The sequence below is a fragment of the Haemaphysalis longicornis genome, unplaced genomic scaffold (genome assembly GCF_048455015.1).
Source record: "Haemaphysalis longicornis isolate Haplotype H1 unplaced genomic scaffold, Haemaphysalis longicornis Haplotype H1 scaffold_15, whole genome shotgun sequence".
Lineage (NCBI taxonomy): Eukaryota > Metazoa > Arthropoda > Arachnida > Ixodida > Ixodidae > Haemaphysalis > Haemaphysalis longicornis.
In genome coordinates this window covers 12,096,207-12,121,328 of record NW_027526257.1, presented here as the reverse complement: position 1 = coordinate 12,121,328, position 25,122 = coordinate 12,096,207, and the positions used below count along the sequence as shown (strand labels likewise).

At 47.0% G+C, this 25,122-nt stretch overlaps 5 non-coding genes across 5 annotated transcripts; all 5 read left to right on the top strand.

Moving 5' to 3' along the window:
• The first annotated feature begins 1,156 nt into the window (after nt 1-1,156).
• Nucleotides 1,157-1,228, top strand: Trnak-uuu (transfer RNA lysine (anticodon UUU)). Its single transcript has one exon. It is a non-coding gene; the product is annotated as a tRNA-Lys (tRNA).
• An 890-nt stretch (nt 1,229-2,118) lies between these two features.
• Nucleotides 2,119-2,190, top strand: Trnak-uuu (transfer RNA lysine (anticodon UUU)). The gene has a single exon. It is a non-coding gene; the product is annotated as a tRNA-Lys (tRNA).
• A 410-nt stretch (nt 2,191-2,600) lies between these two features.
• Nucleotides 2,601-2,672, top strand: Trnak-uuu (transfer RNA lysine (anticodon UUU)). Its single transcript has one exon. It is a non-coding gene; the product is annotated as a tRNA-Lys (tRNA).
• Nucleotides 2,673-5,978: 3,306 nt separating this feature from the next.
• Nucleotides 5,979-6,050, top strand: Trnak-uuu (transfer RNA lysine (anticodon UUU)). Its single transcript has one exon. It is a non-coding gene; the product is annotated as a tRNA-Lys (tRNA).
• Nucleotides 6,051-6,460: 410 nt separating this feature from the next.
• Nucleotides 6,461-6,532, top strand: Trnak-uuu (transfer RNA lysine (anticodon UUU)). The gene has a single exon. It is a non-coding gene; the product is annotated as a tRNA-Lys (tRNA).
• Nucleotides 6,533-25,122: the final 18,590 nt, after the last annotated feature.

The following is a 25,122-nucleotide window of genomic DNA, read 5'->3' as shown; positions in this document are numbered from 1 at the left end:
GCATAAGAGAGTTTCCCGCCATTTGACCGCTCCTGACAGGCTGTAGACGTTCGCGTCACGCCCCGGGGGTTGAAAAAGAAGGTCCCCTTCAACCCGTGTAGTATGAGTGGCGCTGGCTACCACCCTCAAGCGTCAGATACAGTTGTAGTAAATATAAATACCCCAGAAAGTGAAGCACAACACAGTCGCCCAGATAGCCGAATTGGTAAGGCATTCTAGATCTAAACGAAAGGCGTGGGTTCGGTCCCCACTCTGGGCGCGTGTTTTTCTTTCTTTCTTTCTTTCTCCCGTAATTAACAAAAATCAATAATAATGTAACGTCACTAACGGTAAAAAAAAATAGTCTAACCTTCCCTTATGCCTTCTTTGGCGTTGTAGACTGCCGGCATTTCTTTCTGTATTTCCTACCGAGCCCCTCATTTGCAAACCCTATTATCGCGTGAAAGCTTAGCGAGGGCCTCGGTTCTGGCAGCCTTGATGCCAAGGTAGCATAAGAGGGTTTCCCGCCAGTTGACCGGTAATGACAGGCTGTAGACGTTCGCGTCACGCCCCGGGGGTTGAAAAAGAAGGTCCCCTTCTCCCCGTGTAGTCTGAGTGGCGCTGGCTACCACCCTCAAGCATCAGATACAGTTGTAGTAAATATAAATACCCCAGAAAGTGAAGCAGAACACAGTCGCCCAGATAGCCGAATTGGTAAGGCATTCGAGATCTAATCGAAAGGCGTGGGTTCGGTCCCCACTCTGGGCGCGTGTTTTTCTTTCTTTCTTTCTCCGGTAATTAACAAAAATCAATAATATTGTAACGTCACTAATGGTAAAAAAATAGTCTAACCTTCCCCTATGCCTTCTTTGGCGTTGTAGACTGCCGGCATTTCTTTCTGTATTTCCTAACGAGCCCCTCATTTCCAAACCTTTTATCGCGCGAAAGCTTAGCGAGGGCCTCGGTTCTGGCAGCCTTGATGCCAAGGTAGCATAAGAGGGTTTCCCGCCAGTTGACCGCTCATGACAGGCTGTAGACGTTCGCGTCACGCCCCGGGGGTTGAAAAAGAAGGTCCCCTTCTCCCCGTGTAGTCTGAGTTGCGCTGGCTAACACCCTCAAGCATCAGATACAGTTGTAGTAAATATAAATACCCTAGAAAGTGAAGCATAACACAGTCGCCCAGATAGCCGAATTGGTAAGGCATTCGAGATTTAATCGAAAGGCGTGGGTTCGGTCCCCACTCTGGGCGCGTGTTTTTCTTTCTTTCTTTCTCCCGTAATTAAAAAAATCAATAATAATGTAACGTCACTAATGGTAAAAAAAATAGTCTAACCTTCCCCTATGCCTTCTTTGGCGTTGTAGACTGCCGCCATTTCTTTCTGTATTTCCTAACGAGCCCCTCATTTCCAAACCCTATTATCGCGCGAAAGCTTAGCGAGGGCCTCGGTTCTGGCAGCCTTGATGCCAAGGTAGCATAAAAGGGTTTCCCGCCAGTTGACCGCTCATGACAGGCTGTAGACGTTCGCGTAACGCCCCGGGGGTTGAAAAAGAAGGTCCCCTTCTCCCCGTGTAGTCTGAGTGGCGCTGGCTACCACCGTCAAGCGTCACAGTTGTAGTAAATATAAATACCCCAGAAAGTGAAGCAGAACTCAGTCGCCCAGATAGCCGAATTGGTAAGGCATTCGAGATCTAATCGAAAGGCGTGGGTTCGGTCCCCACTCTGGGCGCGTGTTTTTCTTTCTTTCTTTCTCCCGTAATGAACAAAAATCAATAATAATGTAACGTCACTAACGGTAAAAAAAAATAGTCTAACCTTCCCCTATGCCTTCTTTGGCGTTGTAGACTGCCGGCATTTCTTTCTGTATTTCCTAACGAGCCCCTCATTTCCAAACCCTATTATCGTGCGAAAGCTTAGCGAGGGCCTCGGTTCTGGCAGCCTTGATGCCATGGTAGCATAAGAGGGTTTCCCGCCAGTTGACCGCTCATGACAGGCTGTAGACGTTCGCGTCACGCCCCGGGGGTTGAAAAAGAAGGTCCCCTTCTCCCCGTGTAGTCTGAGTGGCGCTGGCTACCACCCTCAAGCGTCAGATACAGTTGTAGTAAATATAAATACCCCAGAAAGTGAAGCAGAACACAGTCGCCCAGATAGCCGAATTGGTAAGGCATTCGAGATTTAATCGAAAGGCGTGGGTTCGGTCCCCACTCTGGGCGCGTGTTTTTCTTTCTTTCTTTCTCCCGTAATTAACAAAAATCAATAATAATGTAACGTCACTAACGGTAAAAAAATAGTCTAACCTTCCCCTATGCCTTCTTTGGCGTTGTAGACTGCCGGCATTTCTTTCTGTATTTCCTAACGAGCCCCTCATTTCCAAACCCTATTATCGCGCGAAAGCTTAGCGAGGGCCTCGGTTCTGGCAGACTTGATGCCAAGGTAGCATAAGAGGGTTTCCCGCCATTTGACCGCTCCTGACAGGCTGTAGACGTACGCGTCATGCCCCGGGGGTTGAAAAAGAAGGTCCCCTTCTCCCCGTGTAGTCTGAGTGGCGCTGGCTACCACCCTCAAGCGTCAGATACAGTTGAAGTAAATATAAATACCCCAGAAAGTGAAGCAGAACACAGTCGCCCAGATAGCCGAATTGGTAAGGCATTCGAGGTTTAATCGAAAGGCGTGGGTTCGGTCCCCACTCTGGGCGCGTGTTTTTCTTTCTTTCTTTCTCCCGTAATTAACAAAAATCAATAATAATGTAACGTCACTAACGGTAAAAAAAATATTCTAACCTTCCCCTATGCCTTCTTTGGCGTTGTAGACTGCCGGCATTTCTTTCTGTATTTCCTAACGAGCCCCTCATTTCCAAACCCTATTATCGCGCGAAAGCTTAGCGAGGGCCTCGGTTCTGGCAGCCTTGATGCCAAGGTAGCTTAAGAGGGTTTCCCGCCAGTTGACCGCTCATGACAGGCTGTAGACGTTCGCGTCACGCCCCGGGGGTTGAAAAAGAAGGTCCCCTTCTCCCCGTGTAGTCTGAGTGGCGCTGGCTACCACCCTCAAGCGTCAGATACAGTTGTAGTAAATATAAATACCCCAGAAAGTGAAGCAGAACACAGTCGCCCAGATACCCGAATTGGTAAGGCATTCGAGATCTAATCGAAAGGCGTGGGTTCGGTCCCCACTCTGGGCGCGTGTTCTTCTTTCTTTCTTTCTCCCGTAATTAACAAAAATCAATAATAATATAACGTCACTAACGGTAAAAAAAATAGTCTAACCTTCCCCTATGCCTTCTTTGGCGTTGTAGACTGCCGGCATTTCTTTCTGTATTTCCTAACGAGCCCCTCATTTCCAAACCCTATTATCGCGCGAAAGCTTAGCGAGGGCCTCGGTTCTGGCAGCCTTGATGCCAAGGTAGCATAAGAGGGTTTCCCGCCATTTGACCGCTCCTGACAGGCTGTAGACGTTCGCGTCACGCCCCGGGGGTTGAAAAAGAAAGTCCCCTTCTCCCTGTGTAGTCTGAGTGGCGCTGGCTACCACCCTCAAGCGTCAGATACAGTTGTAGTAAATATAAATACCCCAGAAAGTGAAGCAGAACACAGTCGCCCAGATAGCCGAATTGGTAAGGCATTCGAGATCTAATCGAAAGGCGTGAGTTCGGTCCCCACTCTGGGCGCGTGTTTTTCTTTCTTTCTTTCTCCCGTAATTAACAAAAATCAATAATAATGTAACGTCACTAACGGTAAAAAAAAGTCTAACCTTCCCCTATGCCTTCTTTGGCGTTGTAGACTGCCGGCATTTCTTTCTGTATTTCCTAACGAGCCCCTCATTTCCAAACACTATTATCGCGCGAAAGCTTAGCGAGGGCCTCGGTTCTGGCAGCCTTGATGCCAAGGTAGCATAAGAGGGTTTCCCGCCAGTTGACCGCTCATGACAGGCTGTAGACGTTCGCGTCACGCCCCGGGGGTTCAAAAAGAAGGTCCCCTTCTCCCCGTGTAGTCTGAGTGTAGCTGGCTACCACCCTCAAGCGTCAGATACAGTTGTAGTAAATATAAATACCCCAGAAAGTGAAGCAGAACACAGTCGCCCAGATAGCCGAATTGGTAAGGCATTCGAGATCTAATCGAAAGGCGTGGGTTCGGTCCCCACTCTGGGCGCGTTTTTCTTTCTTTCTTTCTCCCGTAATTAACAAAAATCAATAATAATGTAACGTCACTAACGGTAAAAAAAAAATAGTCTAACCTTCCCCTATGCCTTCTTTGGCGTTGTAGACTGCCGGCATTTCTTTCTGTATTTCCTAACGAGCCCCTCATTTCCAAACACTATTATCGCGCGAAAGCTTAGCGAGGGCCTCGGTTCTGGCAGCCTTGATGCCAAGGTAGCATAAGAGGGTGTCCTGCCAGTTGACCGCTTATGACAGGCTGTAGACGTTCGCGTCACGCCCCGGGGGTTGAAAAAGAACGTCCCCTTCTCCCCGTGTAGTCTTAGTGGGGCTGGCTACCACCCTCAAGCGTCAGATACAGTTGTAGTAAATATAAATACCCCAGAAAGTGAAGCAGAACACAGTCGCCCAGATCGCCGAATTGGTAAGGCATTCGAGATCTAATCGAAAGGCGTGGGTTCGGTCCCCACTCTGGGCGCGTGTTCTTCTTTCTTTCTTTCTCCCGTAATTAACAAAAATCAATAATAATGTAACGTCACTAACGGTAAAAAAAATAGTCTAACCTTCCCCTATGCCTTCTTTGGCGTTGTAGACTGCCGGCATTTCTTTCTGTATTTCTTAACGAGCCCCTCATTTCCAAACCCTATTATCGCGCGAAAGCTTAGCGAGGGCCTCGGTTCTGGCAGCCTTGATGCCAAGGTAGCATAAGAGGGTTTCCCACCAGTTGACCGGTAATGACAGGCTGTAGACGTTCGCGTCACGCCCCGGGGGTTGAAAAAGAAGGTCCCCTTCTCCCCGTGTAGTCTGAGTGGCGCTGGCTACCACCCTCAAGCATCAGATACAGTTGTAGTAAATATAAATACATCAGAAAGTGAAGCAGAACACAGTCGCTCAGATAGCCGAATTGGTAAGGCATTCGAGATCTAATCGAAAGGCGTGGGTTCGGTCCCCACTCTGGGCGCGTGTTTTTCTTTCTTTCTTTCTCCGGTAATTAACAAAAATCAATAATAATGTAACGTCACTAATGGTAAAAAAATAGTCTAACCTTCCCCTATGCCTTCTTTGGCGTTGTAGACTGCCGGCATTTCTTTCTGTATTTCCTAACGAGCCCCTCATTTCCAAACCCTATTATCGCGCGAAAGCTTAGCGAGGGCCTCGGTTCTGGCAGCCTTGATGCCAAGGTAGCATAAGAGGGTTTCCCGCCAGTTGACCGCTCATGACAGGCTGTAGACGTTCGCGTCACGCCCCGGGGGTTGAAAAAGAAGGTCCCCTTGTCCCCGTGTAGTCTGAGTGGCGCTGTCTACCACCCTCAAGCGTCAGATACAGTTGTAGTAAATATAAATACCCCAGAAAGTGAAGCATAACACAGTCGCCCAGATAGCCGAATTGGTAAGGCATTCGAGATCTAATCGAAAGGCGTGGGATCGGTCCCCACTCTGGGCGCGTGTTTTTCTTTCTTTCTTTCTCCCGTAATGAACAAAAATCAATATTAATGTAACGTCACTAACGGTAAAACAAATAGTCTAACCTTCCCCTATGCCTTCTTTGGCGTTGTAGACTTCCGGCATTTCTTTCTGTATTTCCTAACGAGCCCCTCATTTCCAAACCCTATTATCGGGCGAAAGCTTATCGAGGGCCTCGGTTCTGGCAGCCTTGATGCCAAGGTAGCATAAGAGGGTTTCCCGCCATTTGACCGCTCCTGACAGGCTGTAGACGTTCGCGTCACGCCCCGGGGGTTGAAAAAGAAGGTCCCCTTCTCCCCGTGTAGTCTGAGTGGCGCTGGCTACCACCCTCAAGCGTCAGATACAGTTGTAGTAAATATAAATACCCCAGAAAGTGAAGCAGAACACAGTCGCCCAGATAGCCAAATTGGTAAGGCATTCGAGATTTAATCGAAAGGCGTGGGTTCGGTCCCCACTCTGGGCGCGTGTTTTTCTTTCTTTCTTTCTCCCGTAATTAAAAAAATCAATAATAATGTAACGTCACTAACGGTAAAAAAAATAGTCTAACCTTCCCCTATGCCTTCTTTGGCGTTGTAGACTGCCGGCATTTCTTTCTGTATTTCCTAACGAGCCCCTCATTTCCAAACCCTATTATCGCGCCAAAGCTTAGCGAGGGCCTCGGTTCTGGCAGCCTTGATGCCAAGGTAGCATAAGAGGGTTTCCCGCCAGTTGACCGCTCATGACAGGCTGTAGACGTTCGCGTAACGCCCCGGGGGTTGAAAAAGAAGGTCCCCTTCTCCCCGTGTAGTCTGAGTGGCGCTGGCTACCACCCTCAAGCGTCAGATACAGTTGTAGTAAATATAAATACCCCAGAAAGTGAAGCAGAACACAGTCGCCCAGATAGCCGAATTGGTAAGGCATTCGAGGTTTAATCGAAAGGCGTGGGTTCGGTACCCACTCTGGGCGCGTGTTTTTCTTTCTTTCTTTCTCCCGTAATTAACAAAAATCAATAATAATGTAACGTCACTAACGGTAAAAAAAAATATTCTAACCTTCCCCTATGCCTTCTTTGGCGTTGTAGACTGCCGGCATTTCTTTCTGTATTTCCTAACGAGCCCCTCATTTCCAAACCCTATTATCGCGCGAAAGCTTAGCGAGGGCCTCGGTTCTGGCAGCCTTGATGCCAAGGTAGCATAAGAGGGTTTCCCGCCAGTTGACCGCTCATGACAGGCTGTAGACGTTCGCGTCACGCCCCGGGGGTTGAAAAAGAAGGTCCCCTTCTCCCCGTGTAGTATGAGTGGCGCTGGCTACCACCCTCAAGCGTCAGATACAGTTGTAGTAAATATAAATACCCCAGAAAGTGAAGCAGAACACAGTCGCCCAGATAGCCAAATTGGTAAGGCATTCGAGATCTAATCGAAAGGCGTGGGTTCGGTCCCCACTCTGGGCGCGTGTTTTTCTTTCTTTCTTTCTCCCGTAATTAACAAAAATCAATAATAATGTAACGTCACTAACGGTAAAAAAAATAGTCTAACCTTCCCCTATGCCTTCTTTGGCGTTGTAGACTGCCGGCATTTCTTTCTGTATTTCCTAACGAGCCCCTCATTTCCAAACCCATATATATATATATATATATATATATATATATATATATATATATATATATATATATATATATATATATATATAGCGAATCAGAATAGGAAATGAGGGGCTCGTTGAAAATAACACAGAAATAAGGGTTGGCAGTCGAGAAAACCTCGGAAAGCAAAGGGGAGGATGTGGTAGATCATTGAAACAGATTAAGAATTTGGAAAGAAAGAAAGAAAGTGAAGAAAAATGCCCGCCAGGTGGGATCCGAACCCACGACCTCCAGAATACCGGTCTGGTGCGATAACCACTACGCTACCGGCGGGGCGATTTTCCCATTCACTTTCTGGGGTATTTATGTTAGGTATGTTTGTTTCCTGTGCTTGGGGGTGGTAGCCAGCGCCATTCGGACTAATCGGGGAGAAGGGGACCTTCTTTTTAACCCCCGGGTCGTGACTCGAGTGTCTACGACATGTCCAGAGTGGTCGACCAGCTTTGAACCCTCTTAAGCTCCCTTTGGCAACAAGACTGCCAGAACAGAGGCCCTCGCTATGCATGTAGCGAATCAGAATAGGAAATGAGGGGCTCGTTGAAAATAACACAGAAATAAGGGTTGGCAGTCGAGAAAACCTCGGAAAGCAAAGGGGAGGATGTGGTAGATCATTGAAACAGATTAAGAATTTGGAAAGAAAGAAAGAAAGTGAAGAAAAAATGCCCGCCAGGTGGGATCCGAACCCACGACCTCCAGAATACCGGTCTGGTGCGATAACCACTACGCTACCGGCGGGGCGATTTTCCCATTCACTTTCTGGGGTATTTATGTTAGGTATGTTTGTTTCCTGTGCTTGGGGGTGGTAGCCAGCGCCATTCGGACTAATCGGGGAGAAGGGGACCTTCTTTTTAACCCCCGGGTCGTGACTCGAGTGTCTACGACATGTCCAGAGTGGTCGACCAGCTTTGAACCCTCTTAAGCTCCCTTTGGCAACAAGACTGCCAGAACAGAGGCCCTCGCTATGCATGTAGCGAATCAGAATAGGAAATGAGGGGCTCGTTGAAAATAACACAGAAATAAGGGTTGGCAGTCGAGAAAACCTCGGAAAGCAAAGGGGAGGATGTTGTAGATCATTGAAACAGATTAAGAATTTGGAAAGAAAGAAAGAAAGTGAAGAAAAAATGCCCGCCAGGTGGGATCCGAACCCTCGACCTCCAGAATACCGGTCTGGTGCGAATTTAGAACTGCAGTTGTTAAACGAATACATCAAAATGGCTCTTTTAAACAGTTTGACAACTACAGGCCGAATTTGATTTTAACCGCGATTAGTCAAATCTTGGAAAAACGTTTATCCCGAGTATTAATCAACATTCTCAAAAACACATTTTTTGGTCAAATTTACTGCTCGGGTTCGTTCCTGGGAAAGGAACTGTTGTACTTTGGGAACAATGATCCAATTTATTCTTCTCTGCTTTCGAAATCAATGAAGTAGTGAGGGCTCTTTTTTTGGATGCAAGCAAAGCATTTCATTTTCTTATCCCAACAATACTTTGCGGAAGCTCTATCTACTAGGATTACGGGGGCCTTTCAACAAATTATTAGCGAACTATTTCTGAAATCATTCACAAGTAGCAAGATCGGTGACCACATTATTTCAACAGTTTTTTTTTAATGTTGTCTCACAGGGATCCGTATTATCACAAATATTGTGTAACGACTTTGTAAAATACTTATCTAATTGTACATCCCATTGCCAACTATTTCAGTATGCCGATGACACTGTTCCTCTTGCCAGGAACTTCGCTTAGTGCAAATCACTCAATCTGTCTTGAATTGGTTTCCCAAAAACGCTATTACTACAAAAAAGTAAAAAAAAAACATATCTGGTTTCTTTTCACAACGGACACAAGCAAATTGATCAGAATCTACCTCTTCATGGTTCGCGATGTGATAATTGTCAATGCTCTTTTCTTCTACCTTCAGCGAATGCAAATAATTTAGGAATTATCTGTGACTGATATGACATGGAACAGTCTCCTATCAATGCTGTGCAATAAACTCCTGGACTTGTCACGCACCATTTATAACAGCCGTTTCATCCTCACTTTACCAGTCGTAGGATTATCGTACATGCAAGTGGTTACAGTATCCTGAGATATTTAAACACGGTATTTTTTATTGTTCTTTCACAAGGCGTTCGAAAATAAACTGTATTCTTAAATCGCTGGTAGAAAATGCAGCCTACAATATTAACATTCCCGAAGGCAATAGCTTGTTTTCTGTTTTGGATTAGCCTTCTTTTGATGCAGCATTTTTGCAACTGTTATCTGCCCCCATTTTGAGAATAGTGATTTTTTGTTTCGTTTCGTGGCTACAAGACCCCAGAAACGTCATCTTTTGCTTCTCATACCCCATCGGAACACGCGATTTGGTCGTTTCTACACAATTATTATGTTCCCAATATATTTATTTCTTTGCCCACTGCTATCTACACTATTTCATCGACACATGCTCTCAAACTATATTTAAGGAAAAAATATTCTGAAGTTGAGTAACCCTGCGTTTTCTCTTTTGTATGTATGCTTTAGACACTGCTTTACTGCTTCTGAACGTTTTCCTCTCTTTTTCATTTTTTTTTGGGTAGGGGGGGTCTCTGTGTTGTCGTATTTTTCGCGCTAACCTTTCTTGTCTTTCCATTTTTTTTCTTTTTTTCCTTACCTGGTGTAATTTATAGTGCCCTGACACTGGCTGCCGGGTACAGCCCGACAAGCCTGTTTGGCTTGGGCTGAGCCGTAATGTACTGTGTACCTCTAGGACCAATAAAAGCATTGAATGTTATTATTATTATTTCTGATTATTCCAGTTTTCATTCCGGTAGAGCAGATTTACTCGGCGCCTTTCCAATGCTCCTCTTTGCCATCGACGACCCGTTTTTCGAAGCTCTACCACCGATGCGTTTTTCACAAGTTGGCTAATTGTCTGATAATGGCGCTCGTAGCATTATCAGACTGCTTCTCTTATAGCTCGCATTGGAGCGGATGCCTGTCGGTCGCTCTGAGGAATAGTAGTGGCGATTCAAGGAACATCAGCACGCACAGCAGCGGGAATGAATGCAAAAGCAGCACAAAGCCGCTGCCCCAAAACCCGCAGAGCGATTTACTTGATTTCAAAGGAGATTTCGTCGATTGCCATTTCGGCGTGAGTTTCGACGGGCGCGATACGCTCTGGTTTGATACCGACGTAACGTATATCGGAAACACTGAAGATTCGGACGGAAAGGAGGCGGCGCATCGGGATCTGGTATGATAGTTCACGCAACGGACTTTTACCGTTAAACAGTTCATTGTGTGCGGAACGTGAAAGCCAAGGGACGGCCACGTGTCGTTCGTTCTATGGAGGTACAGCGACAATTTGATGAACAAGGCCGCGAACACCTACGAGAGTACAGACGTCGCCGCATAGAATCACGAACTGACAAGAACGGGTAGCTGAGGCAAAGCGCCGAAGATTGAACCGTCCAGACCACGCACAACGACGCAACACCGACGACGCCGCGACAATGCGTCGTTACCACGCCGCAAGGCAGGACAACGCATTCAGTGGTGGCCATTCAAAATTCAAACGCAATTTCAAACGCGTCAGTAGCGAAGTGTGCGATGAACTCTTGTTCGACAACGCCATCCGCAAAATCGGAATCGTTAATGATTCGAATGGATAGGAGGCCGCGCTTCCTGTGCAGTAAGCAAACTTCCCAAAGAACTGCTACACTTCGACCATGAAGACGAAACACAAGTTTGTGTTATTCGAAAGATTTTGTGTTTTATAGTGCCCCCAGCACTCTTCCGAATATAAACGATGCTTTATTTACAGATAAATGAATTCACGGAAGGTAGAATGTTGATTTTCCCGAAACATAATGCGTTTTCGTGTCTGCAATGACATCACAGGGCCTTGTTTACCGTTTGTGATTCTAGATGGCGCCACCCCAGAGCGGCAAGCCGTTTTCTGCCTTTGGTTAGCTCGTGAACGTTTTTGTACCTAGCTTGTTTTGTTCATGGAGACAATCGTTTCGTGAAACATGGTGCTCGCTCGACAAATACGGTCATGTTAGACATCGTCGCCTTTGTCAGTCGGCCAGTGCCCTCTGAACCAACCCCAAAGCCCCGCAGACCTGTGCAGCTGAACCAAGCATAATGCGCGCTGTACCAACAGCAGCATTCGCATCGGTACTTCTATGTTTACGTGTCTCTTCGTAACTTCCATTGTTTGCCCCTCCATTCCTAGGGCTTACAAAAGGATGTGAACTAAATTTAACGAAAAAAAGCTCACTCGGCAAGCATATAAGCGCTGCCTAATTTGCGTTTGCTTTTGCCGCCCTCCGCCAATCACAGAGCTGTCTGATATGACGTCATAGGTACTGTCGCGGGAAATCAGCTAGTGGGTCGCATGACCATTCCCGTTTTTCCTAATTATGAAACTTTTTTGAGCGAAGTTTACGTTAAAAGTGGTGTCAGTATGATTCTAACGAGGCAATCTTTTGAATGAACAAAACTTGCGTTTTCTCTTCATGGCTCCCTTAAGGAGTTCATGCTGTTGGGAACCTGCAAGGAGTCCACAGTAAATGTTGTCGTGCCCAAGTATGCGATCACCTCCGGCTACGTATAGGAACCCGGCGGCCGTTGTATGGCACCACCGTGGTTTCAGCGAACAGCGCCGCCCGTGGCGAACCGCTCGTCAGTGGAATGCCGGTGGCGGTTAACGCAGCGTAGTTTTGCATGGCTTTCTCTCGTTTTTCTGCGGTGCGGCTTGCAAAGCGACCGTAACCCCACGTGCAATTTTCAGATCGGTAAATCTTGAGTGTGGATGTGACGTTTACAAGGTATGCCATGCGTGTTATTTAAACCCATACTCAGCATTTACAAATAGCAGACGACGCTCAATACGCCAAGCTGGAAGTCAAGCTGGAAGTGAAAGTTCATTGCTTCATGCAATTTTTTCATGCCTGCGTGCAGTTTTGCGAATCGAGGAGTATATTCCCGCTCAATGCTACCCCAAAGCCGGTGTGTGCCACCGATCTAGGAATGCTGCGGCGCAGGCGTTTGGCAGTTGATGACGAAACGGCGCCGACGTCATGCACAAGCGAAAGACAAAGTTGGAAGGGGTCTTCGAAGATTTACCTCAAAACAGAAATTGTGACGGATGACGCTTCCGCATCTTCATTACCTACGGCTGAAACGTGTTTAATTTGACAGAAATGCTCTTACTACAGTCATCGGGACTCATTGATAGAATAAATACCGCATCATAGTAGAATGTTATTGCTTGTTGTGGAGAAGCATTGCTTTACAAGAATTGCAATGGTTTCTGGCTAGTTTGCAAATGATTTTTGAAAAACAAATTCCTGTGTGACTGAAGGACGCAAGACAGGAGGGTGCCCGAAACCTGTACTCAGCTTCACAACTGAATGCTGCGGTAGGTTTACAAACTCCCACCTACGCTTCAAAAATCTTGCACATCTCTGTCTAACGACGATGATGGTTTATCGCAAAGCTCTATCGTATGGGTTTCCTTGGTTGCCTTCTGGATTTAAACTTTGACTAGTTAAGCATCGAATTTGACCAGCACGCAGTTTGGTCTTTTGGTCGCAGCGTCTTTGACTTTGACCAATTGCCATTCAATTTCACACAAAGAAAGCTTTGTGTTCAACGATCATAATCATTCGATGAATTCGCATTTTAATTTTGAACTTGCACGCCCCTTATCCAAATGTAAACTTTTTCTAGTGTGTCGGAAATGTGTCTGTGGTGGAGGACTCGGGCTCATGCACCCATATTTGAGAAAAATAATCGCGTTTTTTGTGTCTTCACGAGGCATTACAAGATCTTTTGGTACTCTGTAAGGAATACTTATGCATTAAAAATACCGGCTGACGTTAACACTGCCACATTTTTTAAGTATCAGTGCCAGCCTTTTTTTACGCAGGGGGCAAAACGGGAAAGGGAGAAGGCATGGTTTGTAGCTTGGGCTGTTGAGTTGGTGAATAACTTTGGCTCTTGGTAAAATGACCACCAGAAACGTGGGTTTTCCACTTCGGCTTTCAGGCTGCCATGCTGTCACAATGTCGCTCATCAAAACCGAAGGTACAAACCTCATGGTTACAAAAAGAGTGAACTACCGCAACATTTCTACGGCTTCACGGTAAACCATCTCGTATGCAGGTGCCTTTCTATTTAAAGCACACGAATCGAGGTATCCCAGCGCTAAGGCTGGCGTGGAAACCGTAGTCATTGAAACCAGTGAAGGTAATTTAAAATGGTAGAAATGAATTCTAATATTGCTAAGAGTATGATTCCTACTCAGATCGCGCGGAGCCAGGAGCAGAGCGCTGCAAAAGCGCTCGGGTCAATGTAGCCCTTCCCCAACCTTACAAGCATCCAATAAGTTTGCGTAGCCGTGAGTGTATTTAATAAGAAACTAATACTAATTGTTGAAACTTTATCATCATCGCGGCACCCAAGAGATTATCATCATCGGAGCCTGCTATCACGTGGGGGCAGCTCCCGCTCGAGCTGCTTCGTCTTTCTTCTTCCGCCATCTTGATAATAGAACCCCCATTGCATCACCGGGACGTCGCGGCCCTTGGTCTCTCGTCTCATTTTAAATGGTGCCGATAAACCCCGGAAGAAGACCCTTCTGAGATTCGGAGTCTTCCGAACTTCGGCCTTTTGGAGGAGGAGGACCCCTTGATACCGACGACGGACCGGTGTAATTGACTGAACCGGTGGTGGTACACGAAAGTGACCGAGGCGATGGGCGGACTAGACGATCACTAATCCTTACCTCAGACGATTCCCTCGATGGGCGGCGATTCCTTGAACGGTGAGGGGAATGCCACCACTGACCGCGCCACGCAAGAGGCATTAACTTTGATGTGTGACCAGAGTATTCTTGAGAATACAATGCGCCTTAACGACCTTAAGACGAAACGAAAAAAGGAGCGGATAATAGCTCGAGCACTGTGCAAAGAAGCAAAAGCAACATTAGCCCTCTCAATTACGAGCAGTGGTGTAAGTGATGTGTTGGCAACTTTTCTGCACGAGTTACGAAAAAATGAAGTTAGGTTGAGATTCCTCAACGAAGAAATCGAACCGTTTGTCGACACTGAGCATGTATACCAGGAATTGGCTGCAGCATCGAATACGAAGACGAAATATTTCACGTTATGTGCCGAATATATTACCAATTGAAAGGCAGAAAATGTGACGTCCTGAAGCAAAGCCAGATCTTCGAGTCGTTAAATTTATCAACAAGCTTCAGGGAATTTTCCGCAACGACAGAACGATTCTATGACCGAGATGATTTGAAGAACTCCCAAGAAGACTCGATGACAGAAACTTCGCATGCGTCAGATTTCCAGCCGCAGCCACAGCATGAGATTGAGGCACCGTCGTTGGTCGCGCGTGACATTCGAACAGAAGATGCCTTGCTCTCGTATGCATTCTAAGAGTATGTCGAGATGACCGCAAGTAGCAAAAGCTGCACATTGAATCCCAAAGCAACAGTACAATCTCCCTGGGGAAAACGTCTCGAGCAGCAGATCGCGCTTGTTTCACCTGAATTACTAAAAGCGCAAGATAAAACAGAAGTATTTGAACTGAACAACCAAATGATCCAGAGCACCAAAGAAAGGGATCCGGACGGTTTTCCAACAGAGGTAAAGATTGACGTTACATTGACCGGACAACGCAATGTAGAGGGAACAATTCGCGGAAGTCACCGTTGCAAGTACAAGAAGGCCTCTGACAACGATGCTCGAATAATGAAAGTAAAGAGCTCGAAAAATAAGCGCGAGCTTTCAAGACACTGTTCTCACGCTGCAGGGCAAAATGTTGAACTCCTCTCCGTGTACAAGACCGTCGAAGACAGAATACGGATTTCAACGTGGCGACGTGGACTGCAAAGACACACTGCGTGTGTTCAAACGGTGGCCCCAGTGGCAGTTTCGCCTTCTGACTGCCTCATCGCATCGACAAGAACGACCTAACTGTACCAGCTGAACGCGGTATAACCAGGGCTTCTTCGTGGGTGGGGAAGGTGTTGAAACTTTATCATCATCGTGGCACCAAAGAGATTATCATCATCGGTGCCTGCTATCACGTGGGGGCAGCTCCCGCTTGAGCTGCTTCGTCTTTCTTCATCCGCCATCTTGATAATAGAACCACCAGTGCATCACCGGGACGTCTCGGCCCTTGGTCTCTCATCTCATTTTAAACTTATCCCATTGCAGCCGATACCCAACTTTAGACGCGTCCGACAAGTTTACGTAGTCATTACTGCATCTAAGAACCCGACACATCTTTTTAGACTTCGTTTAATAACACATGTCTGCTCACTACGCCACCAAAAAATACAAAGCACCGAAGCAAACACGACAAAAACAACGAGAGGCTGTGTAGTCCAATGCACCGGCTCATTCCACTAAAGAGGGCAGCGCCGAGTGGTGGCGCCACCCGTCCGGCTGCCCGGTCCCTATACCCGCCAGGCCAGTCTCATATCTCTCGACTTAACGCGGTCGAGGAGGGAATTAATGAATGGCTTTATTGAGCAGGAGGCCGTAGGCCGTGGTTGGGGATTGGGTCAGGAGAAAAAAAAAGTTTACAGTTAAAAGATCACTGTTCAATGTTCAAGTCATGTCTATAGCCCTAGCTCCTCCTGATCGCACCCCGTTTGCCGTTTATGTTCATGAGGCGTCCCTCTCACGACAGCTGTCAGTTGGGCATCTGCAGTCAGATAGTGAACGTTCCAATCTATGCGCATCGAAGTCTGATGCCCCAACCACGCCACACCTCGGATGACAGAGCGCTGGAGGATCACATCAAGCGCCGACTCATACACAAACCGACTTACAAGTCCTGAGCAGCCAAGTCCGGAGTGCATTGTTTTGGAGTGGAAAGACGAGGAAGGGTGAGCGCATGCACATGGCGGTTTAGCTGGGTGGAGGTTCAAACGAGGACGCCAAACTGCCCAATGCGACCTGCACGGCGACTTCGGTGGTCACGCTGATTCGGTTGGTGTGTTGTGCAAACACGAGGTGCCTAAGACGCGGGGCGGAAGCGCACCGCTCCATGTTGGTCCTCTAGAATAAAGTTGGTACTTTCAAGTTGCGTTCAGCTAACTGGCTTGGAAGTATGGTCAATAGTAAATTAAAAACAAGTGTTTTGCATACCCATCTTTATCGCTCGAAATTCTGACCTCTCTTAACCTAGCCAAACCCATTCAGGAAAGTGATATTTGGCTAAAGCAAGGAGTTAACATGAAGATGAAAACACTAAAAGGACTTTCCAGGAGTCTGAATGTTTTGTATGTAATACGCTGAGAAATCGTACTCCCCATGCATTTCAAATGGATAAATTTCCAGGGCTTAGGAATCTAGTCGCGCAACGTGCGAGACTCGAAACTGTTCAAAAAGCAACTTTTCACCCCAATATTAGCAGCGAAAAAAAGAACATTTTGCTAAATACCTACAGAGTAATCACTGTTGAAAGGAAAGCCGCACATTTTTTAAGCACTCCGTATACAGCGTCCAGCTTCGCAGGTCATCCTTCTTCACAGAGTGAAAGGGCGGTAATTTTTCTTGATGAATTATCTTTTCGCATTCAGTAGCGAACGCTCGTTGATGTCAATTATAAAAAGATGCCAGCCCGACCTACGCTGACACAAGTATTTCAGTAATACAGCAATTCCAAACACTGCTCTAAAATAGGTACACACACACGGGTTCAATTCCCGCACTTTGACTTTCACTGTGTGGGTTAGTTAAAAGAGTCCAAAATTGTTCTGACATCGGCATAAGTGCACTGCAACGCTAATCCATGCCGTGCAGTCCTAACGGAATGAAGGTGTCCTACGGAAACCGGTTTTCATTTTCTTATGGGAGGAACAATAATACCTCCAGTGAAAACTTCTTTTGCATTTGTTCGTTGTAGAATGCCCTCAACGAACACGGCTCTCCTGCAGTATTGAAAAAAAAACCTGTTCAATTGCTTCTGTAGTTCCCTATACAAGGCAGAATGGAACCAATAAAATAACAATTGTTCCTGCTCCATTTATGTTTTACGCTCGAACTTCGCATGCTGTTGAACGAATGTTGTTGTCATTGTTATTGTTCTTTTATTCGTAGGACATGCGAATTTGGGGACTGCCCCACATTTTGGAGCTTTGTGGACATAATATTCCGAATTCAGTAATATCATAAAACTGTTAATTTGAAACGGATCAGTTGTGTGTCACGACATATTGAATGGGGCAGCACGGACGTAAATATGGTGCACGTGAACCGCGCAGAAATCCTTTTTGATAAAGGATGTTGCGTGTGCTAGTCTCCTGGCTGATGCGATTCATGAGGTAAGAAAAAGAAACAAAACAGCAAACAGTATTCCAGCAAAAAAGTATTAAATACTGATCGCTATGCGTTCGGCGTCAGAGAATGTAAGCAGACTGAGGTGCTTGAAGGAAATGGTAAACTGCACATCGAGCTGAAAAGCTAGCGTGTCGCGCCTGCAAGTGTGAAATAGCGTGCACATGGTCCGACGGTACGCACAGGACAAATAGAGCAATTATACTGAAAAAGTGCAAAGTTTGGGGTTTGGTAGGGATAGCCGTTGGGGCTTGCGGGTTAGGAGGCGAGCGCGCTACCTTCAAATGATTGTCTGCATTGCTCCAGCTGGTGAACGGTGCACGTAGTAATGTATTCTCGCCTTCTTTGGGAAAACATCGACCACTGCAAGGCCCCGATAGACATACGAAGTGTTTTGAGTGCTGTGCATGTCATTATTCCTTGGCCCTTCAAGTAACCATTGTTTATAATTGATTGATTGATTGATTGATTGATTGATTGATTGATTGATTGATTGATTGATTGATTGATTGATTGATGGATTGATTGATTGATTGATTGATTGTTGGGTATAACGCAGCGACGCAACGGAGGCGATGAGGCGCGCAGTAGTGGAGGGCTTAAGATAAAATTTCACCATGTGGGGATCTTTACGTGCGCGGCATTGTCAAACACACGGGGCTTTTGCATTCGCTTCCATCAGAAAAGCGACCCCGCGGCCGGGAAACGAACCCGCGCCCTAGTTCTCAGCAGCGCAACGCCTTAGCCACTCAACCACCGCGGTCGGTTAACCACGGTTTATAGCTCAATTACCTATCAACATGCCCATTCCGTTAGTTTAGCCATTAAAGGTGACCGAGGTTACATTAGATAAACCCTCACTTTCAGTGAAACCAACATGGCTGCATACGTCTATCACGTCTATCAGGTGGCTGGCATACGTCTATCAGTACTGGGCCAGCCACCTCGTCAAGCTGCTTGAAACAGCAGCTTTTTGTGATTGGCTCATGCTCTGTAACAAAAGGAAAATAAATAAAGACGTGATTTGATTTGACCTATATATGGAAAGCAATTTGTTAGTGGCGAGGACAGCTTCTGTAAGAAGCTAACGTCTGAGTAATGTCAACGTAACAAACAAAATTTTCAGATACGCGCTCAGTGATTTTAAGCGTCTGCCAAAGAAAACGTATCCTCCACGGGCGACAAACGTAGGACCATAATGCTCCGATTATGCCTATTCCACTCAGTGGGATAGGCCAGGGCCGATTACGAAAGCCGTTAGTGCTCAATTCTTTTTCGAAATCAGGGCAGGCGGGCCACTGTCCGTTACACCGAATTCAGTCTACTCGCCAGCTTTCAACACTGCGGCAAGCGATCAACTGTTAATCTGCTGAAATGAGCCCGCTGTCCAGGCCCTGTGGTCCTGCAGGTTGCGTGAAGGCTTTTACCTCTTACATCGTATGTTCAAGCCGTAGCAAATTCGCCTTTTTGATTGGTGCCTAGATCAAAAATACACTTTCTTTTCCTAAGTAAAGGTAGTTTAGAATCATTTAGGCCGGTATAGTAAGCGGAGATGAGCCCATCGGCCCATTTAGGTTTTATTTCGTACCGGAAGTACTCATACTTTACTAGCATGGGAACGGAATGTTTCGTAGCCAGAGCCTAACGGCACACGCACAGTCCTCTATGCCGCGATGTCATCATACCTAATTGAAAGAAAACACAGTGGTGTAAAAAAGCGCAATAATGCTTTCACATTCACCGCACAACTGAGTAGTAGTTCCCACAATATTTTTTTTTTTCAGATGCCAAAAATTCATCCCAAGATGGGAGAAATATGACGGACCCTGTTACGGAAACTCATTTTGGAGAGCGTCTGATCTTCATGGCTGCAAATAAGACACGACGCTATACACACAGAGAATACGAGTAATGAAATTCATAGATGATGCTCTTGTAGTTTTATAAGGCAAATCTTCAGTTTTGAAGACACAAAACTATTCAGGCTGAACCCATTGTTGCCTAAACCAGATATAAGGTGCCTGAAAACTTTGGCTAGGTCTAGATGTAATCACGCACCAATGCCCATGCAATAACACGTGCTCTAAACGAGTAATAATGTGACAACAATCAATAGATACGCACAGGAAGTGATGGCAGGAATTTAAGGCTCTCTGGCGTCGAATCAGACCCGTCATGTGTCCGAGGATCTTGTCACACGAAGATGTAGATGTTTCGACAATGTGAACTGCGGCGTCACCATTCCGTTAGTCGTCGTACGAGATTCATAAAGGCATGCCGTCTCCTCCGACAACTACAGAATCAAACCACGCCTGTCTGCGCAGAATATCCGGGAAAATGCGGTGAGCTCATATTTATTGCTCTTACGCCACAAAATGCAAAAACAAGAGGGCAAAAAACGTAACAAAAACATATCAGATAATTTTCATTATGCCGGTATTTCAACATTTTCAAACTTGCAAGAAAGTCGAAATGTGCACCTGAACAAAGCAATGCAAAAAATCAGGTAAAGTAGCTACAAGTGAAACAAACATCACAGTTATACCGCAATTGGCGCAATCAAAAATAGTGTGAAAAAAGTGGAAAGAAATGCATAAAACTTCATCATCTGCTATGTGACAAAGATTATATCAGAAAAAAATTTCACCATCTTCCCTTAGGGGAACCCTGACTAGCATGAGAAGCAGACGTGGGGTCGACTGAAGTTCCCATTAATTCAGCTGCGCGAGCCCTCGTTGCATCAGTAGCAGCTTCTTGGCAGCGTTGACGTTTCTTTTCGGCTTAGCGAGCCCGAAATTCGGGATCAGCCTGTCGCCGCGGCAGTTTCGTGGGAGCGGCTCGAGCCATCTTCTCCGCGGCGCTGTCCGTGGCGCTGACACTGGCGTGACGCCGACTCATCGCGGAGTTGCGGGAGGCGAATGAGGGGAGCGGAATGAGTCATTCATACCGCGGTGCTACAGTGGCGCTTCCAGTGGAGAATGCAGCGGCTACCGCAGGTGTTGCCGTTCGTTGCGCAATCCCGGAGAGAAACGGAGCGTCGGAGGAATGCCTCGCGTACTACTCAGGGTTCCGCTACGGGAAGATGACGATGGTGGGTGAACGCGAAGCTATCTCATGATGGATTCTTTGGTTGGCCAATCCCTAGGGGCATCTTGTATCAACCATCATCAGCGGTGCCTGGCCAGGCTTGTGCAGTGGGGGTGTGGTACTGAGGGTTCCCCTATGGGAACATGACAATGGTGGTTTAACGCGATACTATCTCGGGATGCATTCTCTGGTTGGCCAATCCCTAGTGACATCCGGCCACAATAATCATCAGCAGTGTCTGGCCAGACACGCACAGTGGGTGTGTGGACGCCGCACGGTGGATGGAGGGACATAGCCCCGACCATGAGATCTAACATCTAAATTCTTTATTGTTGCCGCCGCTGGTTTTCTACGTCGACGGCCATTTCATTTCAGGAACGCTGGATTCTTGTAGATATACTGCGTTTTCGGCCACCTGTGCTATGGAGACTTGCGTTTGAAGGCATTTACTGAGCAGTGCAGCCTCCAATTGCTCCTAGTTTATAAGTTGGAGCAAAATTCAAATGAGGAGCAATTTTTCCAACCTTTTTTTTTGTTTTAGATTTAGGTTTTCAACTTTTTAGAAATTTTTAAGAGTTTGTAGGCGTTTCTGTTCCCAAGACAGAAGCACACGTGAGAGGTCTGCGTATTGATGACATAGAGGACATTGACTAGATTGCAGCTCGGGGTAGTAGAGTCATCAGTGATCGGAAACATGGATGTTTGAAGTTGGCGCCCTACTGCTGCGTAAGCTAGCTCTTGATATTCCGCAGTGACCGAGCACGGATCGGTAAGTAGGGAGGTGGTCCCTATGTGAGAATCGTAATGGTAGTTTTCACCACCACTCCGCTCTCACATAACCAGTCCTAAAGCCACAATGTGTGCCGATTCATTTCCGGTAGTTGGGAGTGTGCAGGTGCCCAAAACGATGCGTATTTTTTGTTTGGGTGATTGGCGTTCCGGTTGGATAGACCAATGCCCGGGGAGCAACTCTTATGTTGAAGAGAGAGAGAGGGAGAAAGAAAGCTCTTTATTAGAGACGAAAGCCGAGAGGTTTGCCAGAATCTCTACACTGATATGCTACTCGGCGGGGGAATGGGAAGGGAATGGTAGAAAATGCCCAATAGATAACAGGGCGGAAGAACGAAGAGAATAGAAGTAAGAAAAATGCACACATCGTGGAGTTTGTGGGGACAGTTTGATAAACTTCACAATCTCCGTAGTATGAAACAAGTAGGAAAAAAAGCACACATCGTGGAGTTTGTGGGAACAGTTCGATGAACGTCACAATCTGCGTAGTATGTGAAATCAGTTCAGTGACATCGATCTCGTCTAGGTATTCAAATAACGCGACTAGTGCTTTGCGTTAAGCCGAAGGGGAGGGCCATGGACCAAGGAGTACTTTTAAGCTGATCGGTTCTGGGCGTAGGTGCTCGATCTCCTGCTGTAATTTTAATGGGCAATTTGGAGTCACCCATTAGAGCAGAGATTTCAAGGCTTTAAACAACAGCAAGAGCGATGGTCCCTTTTTGGCTAGGCTTGAACATTTAGTAGGATAAATCACTGGCAAAAATTTACCTCGACCGCGGCCATGGCTTTGTGGCTTACTGTCCACATGGGCACCGTGTCGGTTGGAGAGTGCCCTTTGTGCAGAACCAGTGCTCTCACTCGGCGCCTTTCCTCGGTATTATTGAGATTCCTGTGCTTAGGGAGTGGGTGGATTATCACTTGGTTGCAGATACCTCGAAGGAGGTCACCGTAGGTGTTGGGAATGCCGGGATGAATGAGCTGAATACTGAAGAATGTGCTGTCCGGTGCCAACTTCGGCAGTTGCTGTTTTCGAGAGCAGTTGGGATTCAAAAATATCATTTGGGTTGTTTTGTTTTGAAGGCCCAGAGAAAGGAATAATGTGGCTGCCCAATAAGTAGCAAGGAGACCTGTGACGTTTTAGTGTTATTTACGTATCCTGGCTTTGCTTTGGTCTTTTGTGCTGACATTTAAATTCAGGAAGGGTGTGACGGCGGCTACGCGACTGAACACATAAGCGTGGAGAAGATGAATTGTTTGTTTTCAATGACTCCTCGGTGTGTGGCACCTCTGCGGGACTTGAGTCGTCTAGTCTAGTATACAAATTTTTATGAGGCATGGAGAGCGTCGACATTCTTGCATTAGTATCTAAGCGGCGACCTAGAAGCTTGATGCAGTCAACTATTGGGATGGGTTGGCCGTTAGCGACAGTAAGGCGGAGGGGCGTGTAGATGGTGGCAGCTTGCCTGGTCTTTATGGCTGAAGAGAAGGTCTGATTTTGTGAGGGAGTAGGACAGGCCGTGAGATGCACCATATGAGTAGACGTCTTGACAACATAATGGTACGAGCTAGGTCGTACTTGTTATAACTCAGTTAGTGCACCAAAGAGAACCCAGGACGTGGGAGACAACGCCCAGCCCTGTCCTTGTCCCTTTATGCGGTTGTTGTGATTGAAATTCACTTGTAAGTATAACGATGGTCCTTCTTTCCCATGCCCTGTGTGTTTTGCTGGGAGTAGAGGTTTGGTTCGTTGTTCCTTGCTTCGATGCGCCGCTGTTGTGGCGTGTAGAAATCTTCTGATGGTCTGCGTTGGTGCCTGATGATTGCGGCACCGAAGACAAGCGACGAAAGTTGATGGAAGGGTTTAAAAAAACTGTATATTTACACGGAAGGGAAGGCATATACAGGATATTTACAGACTGAGTTAACAAAGTAAGAAATTAAGTGGGATTTCTGGTCAGCTAAGACATTGTGCACGCAGCACCCCCGTCAGTGACGGACCCTGACCTAAGGATACCCAAGTGGTGAGATCCTCTCTAGCCTGACCTGGCTAGCCCGACAATACGCCGGCCGTGCTTAGCACATTAAAACCCTGAGGATTCGACCCCGAGACTTTGTGTCTCGTGGTTTTTATAGGTTACAAAGGCTCCACCCCCGATACACAGGCCAATCGGTATCACCTGGCACCCTGATTTGACGTATTACAAATCCGGGCCTAATCCGTGGTGGGCAACGCCCCTTCGTAACCCTCAAACGCTGGTCAGTTTCCCCCACCAGAAAACAAGGAAGAGATCAAAAGCGAACCAAGCAAATACAACAAACAATCAAACATCCGAGGAAACACGTGCAAGCGCCAGGGGCAAGCTTCTACGCACGCCGCCTCCATTGCCCGTTCCCACGCCCGCACTTTACGCGTATAACGCCTTGTCCAAAGTTCGACCGCCACCACAAACACGGGGTGACCCGTATCCGTTTCTCTTAACGAAAAGCAGCGGGCCCTCAAGGCTCCCCGCCATTCCAAAGCGATCCTCGGCAGAAACCATACGGGGCGCGCGGACCCCGCGGCGTCTAATTTTCAACGAAACATCTTCGCACCTCCTTAGTGTGCGCGCGGGCCAACAAAGACCCAACCACGGCCCCAAATCGGCCGCCGTAAAAGCAGGGTTGACAGCCCCCTGCTCCCCGTTATCAGAAGCACGTCGGACCACTTTGTTTTACAACCATCCCTCTGGCTAAACGCGCGCGCAGACGGCCCCCGAAACGACCGTCGCCATATCTGCGGAAAGCACATCGAGCATCCGACCCACGCTTTCCCACGCTCGTACTGTGCTTTGCAACAAGCCGTTCAAAACAACGTTACCGCCCAGCTGAGGCCCAAGACATTTCGTCTCCGCGCAGGCGGCATGAACCAAAAGCCGCCTGCTGTTGACAGGCTGGCTACCAGAAAGCCCTTCAGGCGCCCTTCAGGGAGCCGCCGCTTCCCACGCTTTCGACTTTGCAGCGTCGCTGGCGCCTGCAACCCTTACACTGGGTATAATAGATTGTTAAGCGAGGATTTGAGTTGCGGTTAGGAGGGCATTCCGGATATGACTGTCAGACTCTCGAGTAACCAATAACGTGGTTTTTATACTGTGATACAAGTCGGGGATGACAACGAGTAGCGGGGATGGCACCGTATGGTAATATTACGAATATTAAGTGATCATTGGGAATAGCTATGGTACCGAGGTGAATGGTAGTGTATTAAATTATCCCACGGTGAGTGTGGCTGTTCGATCAGTGAGAAAAAAGCAATGTGTTCTACGTGCCCGCATGTACATGGTTGCAGCAGAAGTCGAGCACTCACGTAATATTGAGGCCGAAGATCGTGTGGTGTTATGCGCGCAGTTCAATCGAGCATGTAGTCAGTTATTCTCTAGTTCTAGCAAGGCGTCGTATGTAGGGAGCTCAGGTGGGAACCTCAAGGAGGAGTGGGGAATCGTGTGGTGCTCTTCGGTGTGACTGTTGAGGGAGGTTAGAACCTGCTGAAGGAGCTTTCCCACCAATTGTTTTAGGATGAGGACAGTGTTGGCTGTCTTTTATCGAAGCAGAAGTTCTTCCTTGTCCCAGCATTCCTTGGAAAAGGGTAAACCTTCGTAGGGTCGTCAAGGTTGCGAAGCAGTGTGAACTTAATTACAATCCTAT